This window comes from Mytilus trossulus, chromosome 3 (assembly GCF_036588685.1).
Source record: "Mytilus trossulus isolate FHL-02 chromosome 3, PNRI_Mtr1.1.1.hap1, whole genome shotgun sequence".
Classification (NCBI taxonomy): domain Eukaryota; kingdom Metazoa; phylum Mollusca; class Bivalvia; order Mytilida; family Mytilidae; genus Mytilus; species Mytilus trossulus.
The window spans coordinates 76,845,350-76,856,260 of record NC_086375.1 but is presented as its reverse complement, the minus strand read 5'-3'; the positions used below and the strand labels follow the sequence as shown (position 1 = coordinate 76,856,260).

The following is a 10,911-nucleotide window of genomic DNA, read 5'->3' as shown; positions in this document are numbered from 1 at the left end:
TTATTACTTATCCAATACAACAAAACAAAAACAAAAACAAACAGGAAATATTATATTAACCTAAATGAATTAAAACGTATGACAAAACCGCCCTTGTAAAATACAAGAAAATTCTTTCAATATTCCCATTATAAGTTTAGAACAATATAGACCAATAAAAGTCTTACCTTGTAATAAAACATGTTTAGGGTCAAACAAAATGAATATGAATATTTGATTATAAACTGATATAGTAGGATAACTCGTCAAACAGTAGTATAAAACGACATGTTTATGTATAAAATGTCAGAAAAACTACGATGTCGCCTCAATATTACAATCTCAGGTGATATTTGATTTTTCTTCACAAAATAGACCGTGTATAACAGGTAAGAATTCAATTTTTCTAACACCTAAGTATTAATAATCATTGGCTTTTACACTTTTCTGATGTTTCAATACATATTGGTATCATTGAGGTTTTGTATGTTATTTTTGTTTGAATTTCAGTTATGGATATAACCAACATTTGTGGATTTTTTTATCACTCACAATGCGAAAATTGATTGTCGAAAACATTGCGCAGCTGGAATATAAAATATCATAAAAGTGTCGAAATAACAACCTTAAACTATTTAGCAACAATATAAAAGTGCACTATACATAAAATAAGGACATGTTATTGCGCTCTTTACATTTCTTTCGAAGTAATATTGATACCATCTCGCTTTTTATCTAATGAATGATTTTTCTTGAAATGGAATACATATCATATAATTTGGCTTTCAGCTTAGTAAGAGATACATAATGTTCTTGTTGGATTTTAGGGTAATGGTTATAGAATATGAAGTTCATACACTTGGAATGTATACTTTATAATATTTTACGCTTCCTACTGGAATATGATAATGCTATTTTAACCCTGCTTTGAACTTGTTTCATATTCCGTCTGCATTTCCTAAAAATGACACCAATGCAAATCAAATCAAAAGTTTTGATACAATGAATTAACTTCCATTTCAAAGACAATAATTACCAGACATATATTTTCATATTTTACATTGGTTTACTGTGATGTTGTAGAACATAGGCGATTCATTTTAATATTTATCTTTTTATATAAAAATGAGATGAGTTTCTATAGTACGTCGACATGAATACTTACGTAAAATACAAACTGAAATAACTTTTAGTACAAATCCTATCATTTCCTACATTCTAATCTTAGATATAAAAACTTTGGTTCTATCATTAATAATATTTGTGTTCTTTTATTTTGAAATGTTACAATATGTTTAGCGGTTGACGACCAACTAGTCATGGCTCTCTCAACTTGTATCGTAGAACGCTCGGATACGGACGTCCATTAATCTGTACGATATAATGCTCTTTGATAAAGTTTGAAATCGTCATTTTGGTGTGTGTTAAAACAAATGAATTTCGGGGAAAGCTTAATATTTAATAAAAGTCAGTAAACCTTTTGTTAATATTTTTAAATAATATACATGGCCGTTTGGGAAGGGTTTTATGCAATGATTGTATGAGTACTTTATTAAAGGAATATTTCCAGTACTTTTGATGCAAGATTTTCAGTGTTTTACCTTTGTCATCTGCTTGGAATAAATGTATGAATATGAATAACAGAAAATTCGAGATTTATTTTAAAACATGGTTTGGCTTAAAATTGAAAGACTGAATAATTATAAGATTAAATTGTGTTATGCTTTGTCTATGTGAAAAGTAAAATCACAAACATACTGAACTCAGAGGAAAATTCAAAACGAAAAGTTCCTAATCAAATGTCAAAATAAGAAGCTATAACACATCAAACAAATGTATAACAACTGTCATATTCCTGAATTGGTACATGCGTTTCTTTATATAAAAAATAGTGGATTTTAAACTAGCTAAATCGCTCACATGTATGACAGTTGCATACAATAGTAACCTTAATTTTTTTTCATTTTTTTTTTCAAGAATCAATATCATATGGATGTTGCACGTCTATTCGTCCTGTTATTGATACTGACCACAGCACTTTGTAACCATTCCACCATTACAAGATGCGCACGGACAAGAACTGGACGACTTGTGTGTAACAGAGTTGCAGTGGCGCATAGGACAGCCACAGGAACGTCTACATCATCAAGGCGTTCACCTACTGGGATTCAAAATACGGGTTTTCTTGGTCGTTTTAGTGGTGGTTTCGGACCGAATGCAAGAGTTGGATCAGGATTATTTGCAAGTGATAGATTTGAACAATCATCGTTTGGAGGAGGTGGTGGTGGATCTTCAGCGCCTAGAGGGAATCTTTTGAATAATAATCTGTTTTTTAGAAGACAATTTGGTAGAGGACCTTTCCGAAGTATACCAAACGGCCCACTTGCAAGTTGGTCCAGGTTGCCATTTGGATTTATCTAAGGTAAAACAAATATCTGTCTATCAATTATATAAAAGACGAAAATTACCATTATCGTCACCGTTATCTAAGCGAAAGGATATTATAAACAAAAGAAAATATGAATATTGCTGAAAAAACATGTTCGTTATTTAGTAGTACAAAATTACATAGCGTCGTCCCATGCATTTGCATCTATTTATAGCGATTGGAATAACAATAAAATATATGCTTTTATCCCACAATTGAACCATATGGCTTCAATCCGAAGTTTTCAATTGCAAGCTTTGGCTTTTTCCATAAAATTGACATTAGCCAAAAAATGACCGATAATAGATACCAAAAAGAATAAAGGTGTTAATATTATACGTTTTGTACACCTTTTGTGTATAATAAAATGATTGATGTAAGAATAAATTATATCTGACCAGACAGTTCTTCTTCGGACCCTAATGTCCCCAGGCACCGACACAAATCATATAACAATCGCTGACCAGTTCATTCAGTCTTATTAATGTTGATTAAGTCTTGAAGTTTCTTCAAAACTGACAAAAAAAGTTTTGAAATGGACTGAAAAGTAACACAAATGAAATAAATTTGATTAACATAAAAGATGTCATTTCATTTAAATTTCATGACGATATTTCATGAAACCTGTAGAGAGTATTTCTGGTCCTGATAGTTCTCTCAAGGGACAGTATGCAAACAATAGCTGTTCCTATCTTAGCTAGCGTCCAATAGAAGCAAACACAGTTTGACCTTGCTTTCTAAATTGTACGACGTTTTATTTCTGTGTTCCAGATAGTTGCTATACTCATGCACTGTACATGTTTTTCATTGTGAGGGAATATATTTTTGATATTGGAACGAGCAGTAAAAGAGTTTAAGTTTTCTTGAAGGAGTTATATATAATAGGATATGTGTTCTGAAAACAAGCTGTATAGGCTAGGTTTTTCTTGGGAACGTGTTAGGAGGATTTTCTGAGAAGGAGCTGGTATAGGCTAGGTTTTCTTGGGAACGTGTTGGGTGGATTTGCTGAGAAGGATTTGTATAGGCTAGCTTTTTCTAGGGAACGCGTTAAGTGGATTTTATGAGAAGGTGCTGGCAAAAGCTAGGTTTTTCTAGAGAACGTTTTAAGTGGATTTTCTGAGAAGAACTGACATAGGCTAGGTTTTCTAGGGAACGTACTGGGTGGATTTTCCTGTGAACGAGCTGCATATCTTATTATGAGATAGAGCTCTATATCACATTTTTTTCTTACAATGAACTGTATAGGATAGGTTTTCTTGAAATCAGATGAATATGATAGTTTTTCGAAAATATGATAAGATGAATGTTCAGTAATTAATTTGAACGTTTAATTTCGGACTTAAATTTAGTCCAAATATGACAGTAAAAATGTTACAATACCGAAAAGAGGTACATTACATAGTTTTTTTCGCTTTGTCCCTTGTACTAGGCCAAAATCAATTTTACTTACATAAAGCAATAGACAGTCTTTTATTACTTCGTGAACTAATTCTGTCAAGTAACTCGTGGTAAACCAAAGCAGTATGTATCTGTCAAAATCAACCCTTTGGCTTTCTATGTCAAATGAATATATAACTTAAATGACCTAGCAACAGTATAAGGAGTTCGGTGAAAGTTAGTCTTCAGAATACTAATGTATATAAATCCTGTTTTATATATTTTAAATGTTTTCCATTAAAATGATAAACGACATTCGTTCTGTTATATCTTCACAAAAACCTGAAAGAATGTATACAATGAATTATACAGGGTCATTCAAAGATCATAAACAAATTCTATAACTACGAGCATACTTTTTTTATGATTGATTTTTTGTTGTCTGAAGGTAACACAATACAAAGATTTTTTTACTCCCAATCAGACAATTTTAAACTAATGTAAATCATTTCATCCTTCTTTAAATTTTATAAAATGAGGTAAAAAAAGAAAGACGACAGATTAATCTTTTAAACTGTGATAATTTCATTATGAAATTAGTTGCTTTATTGTGATGTCCACACTTGAATGGATTTAGCCTCTCTGATATTCATAGCATCCCAAAACATTTTATAGATTCTTATAGATACAACACAGTTTGACCTCCAAATCTGTGTCTCAGATTTAAAAAAAAAACATCAATAGAACAAATGTATACCCAAAAATAAGTGATATCTTATGAATTGATGTCACAAACTTCATTGGAGGTTTTTGAGAGAATGAAATACAATATGAAAAATCTATTAAATATTTTGGGATGCTATGGATAGCAAATAAGCTAAATTCATTCAAGTGTGGACATCACAATATAGCATCAATTGAGACCGATAAATAGTCTTTTACAGTGTTCTTCGTAGTGTTTTGTGAGCTGTTATCTATTTGTCTGTTCGATCTATGGTTTCTGTTTGTACGATAGCAGTGCAGATACAGTTTTTATTTTACCAAGATGGTATTTTCTGTGCGACCAAAGGTTTTGTTTTACCACAATGGTATTGTATGTACGACAATATATTTTATTTTACCACGACGGTATTGTCGGTATGACCTAAGTTTTTTTTGTTTTATCCCTTGGTATCATCTTTCTTATAAGGTAAAGACGTTGAGATAGATTGTGATTCAAATGTCATCGATGTAATTTCACAATAAACACTTCCTCTTGTTTTATGACGTACTGAAGTACGACACATTTCTAATGAAGATGTATATAATTACATTTGATTGTTATTCTAAGAGTATAGTTGAACGTCTTTTGAAAGATTTTGGGATCGGCTTTGTTTTTTGTGGTCAATAAATGTCGTTGTGTTAATGTCTAATGGACAAATACACCACAACTCCTTGCATTCACATTTGAAATATATTTTTGACGTAGGTTTAGATTGTTTTGGTGGAAATCAAAGAATTTCATTTTTTTAACACTTTTGGATAAACTTGAATGAAAGTTTTTTTCCTGTGCAGGAACTGATTTGTTTCATGAATGAATACCCCATATTCTTTGTTTTTCTATAAGAATGTATACGGTTTTCAACTATAAAAAGGGTCTTATAATAATATGCCATGCTCTAAAACGCCACAATTTTAGAAAATTTATGAATGCATTTACAAAGACTTTCCATCAACACAAAATCTCCCAAAAGGAAAAAACCCAAAGAAAAGACATTCACTAATAATTAAGTGCTACAAATCATTTAAGTCTGAAATTGTCAGTATGTGTACTCGAATGTACTGATTTTTACTCGAACAATCGGCATTGGTATGCATTTTTCTCGATATTACTTGACTGCAGTCTGGAAAATACTGAGCAGACTGAACTTGACCTTTACTTGACCAGTCCTTATTCACTTGATAAAGTCTTAACCGTACTCCACCGTTTCTTACTATGAATGAACCTAAATTAAAAAAATACACAAGTCTAAAAAAGACTAGGGATCCTGACTTGGATAAACATGTTAGACACATGCTAAGTTTTACTTATTCAAGAGATGACACACACACTCCGAGGTATATATATAAATGAACACGACTTAAAATTCTAGGGGTTCCTGACCTGGGGCAGGCGCTTAAAAACGACAAGCATAAACATGCTTTGTGTGATCTAAACCATCCACTTTAACATCTAGCCATTTGTGGAATAGGCAAACACATAGCAAGTCTTGATCAATCTTGACCTTTTCTGACTGTCTGACTGTTATTCAATCAATTCTTCTAATAAATAATAATCAACAACAGCATGTATATGAAATTTATTAGTTATAGAATAGGGATACTTTTTCATTTAATATCCATTTAATTGAACTATCTGCAAATTTTATCAGACTCTGATTAATTGCCAAATTCAATTGAAATGGTTTTAACAATTTCTCTTCAGAGATTTTATTTCTGTAAGAACTTAGGAACTAAAACGCCAAGGCAAAGAATGGGTAGGAAATAACTTGGACCGAGGATTGTTGAATATGGTAAAAACGATTCAATTCTTATGTTGTATTGTTATACCACTGTCCCATGTTAGGGGAGGGTTGGGATCCCGCTAACATGTTTAACCCCGCCATATTATTTATATATGTGCTTGTCCCAAGTCAAGAGCCTGTAATTTCAGTGGTTGTCGTTTGTTTATGTGTTACATATTTGTTTTTCGTTCATTTTTTTTTACATAAATAAGGCCGTTAGCTTTCTCGTTTGAATTGTTTTACATTGTCTTATCGGGGCCTTTTAAAGCTGACTTTGCTGTATGGCTTTGCTCATTGTTGAAGGCCGTACGGTGACCTATAGATGTTAATGTCTGTGTAATTTTGGTCTATTGTGGATAGTTGTCTCATTGGCTATCATACATCTTCTTTTTTATACACAAGATAGTTCAATTTTAATGTAAAATTCAATAATTCATGTAAAATGCGTAAATGTGTCTTTTGGTTTCTTGGGTTGTTTGAGTTACTGCCTCACTAAGTATTTCATGTTATTCATATTCCAATATCTGGAATTGTGTTCTTTTTATATTAATTTTCAACATAACTAATTTCAGGCATGCTTGTCTTTTCATTCTTACAGAAAATGATGTATTGTTGAATAAATTATTGTAATTTACACATTAAGGATAGATAAAATAGAAATAGATTGGCCAGGCCATAAGTACTATGGTCAAGTTAAGGTCGAGTACAAGAGGAGAATGAGTTAAGACTATTCAGTATGGTCTAGATTAAGGCCAAGACAGTTCAGTCAAGTCAGATTGGCATTAAGTAATTTCGAGCGAATTTCAGACTTATCCATATCGGTATAGTAAAGACCAATACAGTCGAGAACAAACATTATGGAATTCATACAGTAGTTTTCCTTTATATTGGATAACATAATCGCTTTATTTCATATTTGAACTAGTTAGCACTTGATGTTCCTGACATTAAATACAATCTTTTTCAATACAACGCAACAGATAAACTGAAATTTCCTTCTATGCATAAAACTGTGTTACACCAACATTGTTTGATTTCCTAACAAATTAAAACGGGCCAGATTTTAAAATTGACATTGAAACCTAGATTCACGAAAAATCGAGAACGCCTATTTCAGTAAAGTAATTAGCAAATGCAAAGACACAATCAACCCTTTTATAATCAATTTTCATGACGATCGGCGACGGGTAGATTGAACGTTTTCTTAATTTTTATATAAAAGTATGCTGGGAAGATTATCCGAAGGCGTTCGCTTTAGAAAGATTGCATAGTTTGTACAGAGAGACCCTCCAATACATGCATTTAATATTTTGATTACATTGTAAAAATGCGTGGAAAGAACTCGTACCTTACATATTTACGTCTCAACTGTCTCCTTTGTTTTACGTAAAAGCATTAGAGTACAGTCACTGTAAACAAATTAATCTCGTAACATTATCAAACTGTCATTGAGAGTTATTAGCAGTGTCTTTGGATTGCTGTAATTATACAAAACAAAATTGGAAAGAATTTGTGATCATTTATTATCGTTTTTTGTTGTTGCAATATAACATTATTGTCATTCAGATTGAATTGAAAAAAAATCCCGAACGGTAGTGACTAATTTCGAAAAGTCTTTTCAATTTGTACACATTTTTTTGTTAATGCGTTATTGTTTCGTGGGTTTCTGGAAGAACACTAAGAAGCTTAGCTTGACAAATCAATTTTGATTGTTATGCCCATGCAAGCATATTACAAAAAAAAATCAATACATTGTTTTAGTATGTTTAAATATAACAGGTAGAGGTCATTAGTTAATTTATGTATGTCATTGTCATGTTTCTTAATTCCCATTGTTAACTATTCTAACATTGACTCGAACTACTAGTAAACCTACTGGCCGTCTTGCTGTGTCATGGTTTATTCCACATTTTCTAGAGTTAAATGGGATGGTTCAGATCTCACATTTCATGTTTAATCCCACGACATTTTCGCGTCTGTCACAACTTCATGAGCCTTTCTTCCGATGTTTGTCTGGTGCTTTTTTCTGTTCGTTTTGTTTTTATTAAATATTGGTTCATTTGTATGCTTGGAAGTATAGGGTGGCATTCATTTCGCTGAGTTAGTAAAATATACATCTGTTTGGTGGTAAGCTGCAACCCGTCTCCGAGTGCAGACTTTTTCACTGCTTTGAAGACCCATCGGCAGCATTGGGCTACTTTCTGCTTTTTTGTTTTTTGGTCTGTTTTTTTTTTTTACACATTCCATGTTTCAATTCTCTATCATGTCTATAACATTTTACGAATATGAAATACATTTACTGTTTGAAACTTTAAATATATTTTCAGAAGGATAAGAAGCAAGTATAAGAGAAGAGCATTGATATCCAGTTTCATACGAAGCACACATTAAAGTGGTATCTACAAAGGAAAGATAATACACAAAGACGACGATAGCTGTAAAGATCGTTGCATCAGTGACAAAAGAACCGAAGAGAAACAATACTTGAAGAGATTCCGTGCATGGGGGAGGGCCCTTTTCGACGACAGCTCTTTCCAATAGCTCCGGACCGATGCTATTTATTATCTGACACGGAAAACACTTGTTCTCAATCTGTTTCGTATTGTTATCTATTCATCTGATTCCACTGACCCTTCTCTGTTTTCGATTCTATATTACGTTTTTTGTTTATTTATTTATTGTTTGTTTTAAATTACTTAGATACTTGTATGTATCGTTTGTATTTTTCCGTTTAGTTTAATCACAAGAAGATGAAGGATATAAATCTATGAAACAGCAACCGATTTGTGAATGACAACTATTTAGAGGTCAACACAAATCTTCAACAGATGAAATGATTATTTCTACATGAAACTTATTACTTTCCCAAATTCTACAAAGTATAACATATTTAAGAATATCTAAAATTGTAATTTAAATAAACTAACAATTACAATAATTTTGACAACAATTGCTTTATTTGAACACAGGCCCCATTTGATAAGTATTCAAAAGGCATGAAATAATTTACAGCTTGATACTGATTTAAACCAATGAATTTATCTTGATATGATAACTATGCCTCCATTGAGTTCAGGGTTCTGTTTTTTGAAATATCATAGGACTAAACTATCAATTAAAAAAAAAACTTTAAACCATGGCGTTGGGCGTTGCTATTGACTTATAAGTTTGAATATCCATTTTGTATCTGCAGCCTCTTTTTCAAGTTTAAAGTGATGTATTTGAACGTGTAATACGTAAGGATAAATTCTAAAATGTATCATAAAGTGATGATACCAAAATACATGTCTAAGGATGTCTAAGAAAATTCATTAACATATTTCCTTTGCGTTTATATCAATAAAACATTAGTCTTTTGATGCGTCAAAGGTGTTATTATACGAGATAGTGTAATGTAATCTTGTCAATGGCATCTTATCAAATGTATAACTTCCGTTAAATCTATTCCTAACGAACTTATCGTTTGAGGCGTACAGGCGTACATGTAAAATGCATGTGAATGGTTCATTAAAAATGTTAAACTATGCAAAAATAAGTTTATACTTTTGATAACCCAAAGAACACTGGCCAGGGAAGAATTCATTTCGATGCAAACTTGTACATGTTTGTAGTGCAAAATTTGTGTGTCCTATATTTTTCATTAATCATCAGAACAAAGATATCAAAGATTAGGAGGTGTTTAATTTAGTAAAATATCCGTAATACGTGTTTATATGTGTGTTGGCGTTTGTTTTTGTTGCACTACGGTATTCCTGTTGTTTCTTTATTGTCATCTTATAGTTTAAGTGTTTCTTTCAGTTTCGGTTTGTTGCCCTGATTTCTTTTTTCCCAGTCGATTTATGACTTTTGAACACTGGTTTACTACTGTTGCCTTTATTAGGCCGACAACTCAAAAGGTTTGTTAAAACACGGACACGACAAAAATTTGACAAAACACGGCTCTGATTAACATTATTATAGTCATGTCCTGCCGATTTTATTTCAAATGGAAGGAATGAGAAAAAGAAGCTTTAAAGGACAGAGGCCTGTTACGTAATATTCACTTCCTTATCCTTGTTAATTTAAATAGTAATACTATTTGTGGTGAACCATTAAATTACTAATCATAACATGCAACTATTTAAATGAAGATAATATTTTTCAATTTTCGACCGACAGTCTAATCAATTGTAAACGTTATAAAGATCAATGCAATTCGCAGAAATACATTCTGTATAATTTCTCAGTAATAACCTATTTTTCAACATTTTTCATCCCTGTCATTATACTCGATTTAATTGACTTTTGATCAAGAGGTGTAACCTAATCTAGTGCAGGAGATAATTTGTTTTTATGGTCGGCTTAGTGATATTAATCTTTTTAATACTTTAGGGTTTCAGGGAAAACAACTTTCTTTATCTTCCAATTTGACTGCAACTGCGTACGGGAAATGACAGTTCGATAAATGATTATTAACCAATTGACATTAATCGAAACTACTAATTTAATGGCTTATAAGTCCATGCTTTTTAAAGGAACATAATTTGAAAGAAACCAAATCAGACCAACTGCAAGTAAAAGTCATTTGTTTGGTCTTTTCATCAA

General features: G+C 31.8%; 1 long non-coding RNA gene across 1 annotated transcript; it reads left to right on the top strand.

Annotated features, from left to right (window-relative positions):
* The first annotated feature begins 235 nt into the window (after window positions 1-235).
* Window positions 236-9,471, top strand: LOC134709740 (uncharacterized). Its single transcript, XR_010106028.1, has 3 exons — window positions 236-368; window positions 1,957-2,401; window positions 8,655-9,471. It is a non-coding gene; the product is annotated as an uncharacterized LOC134709740 (long non-coding RNA).
* Window positions 9,472-10,911: the final 1,440 nt, after the last annotated feature.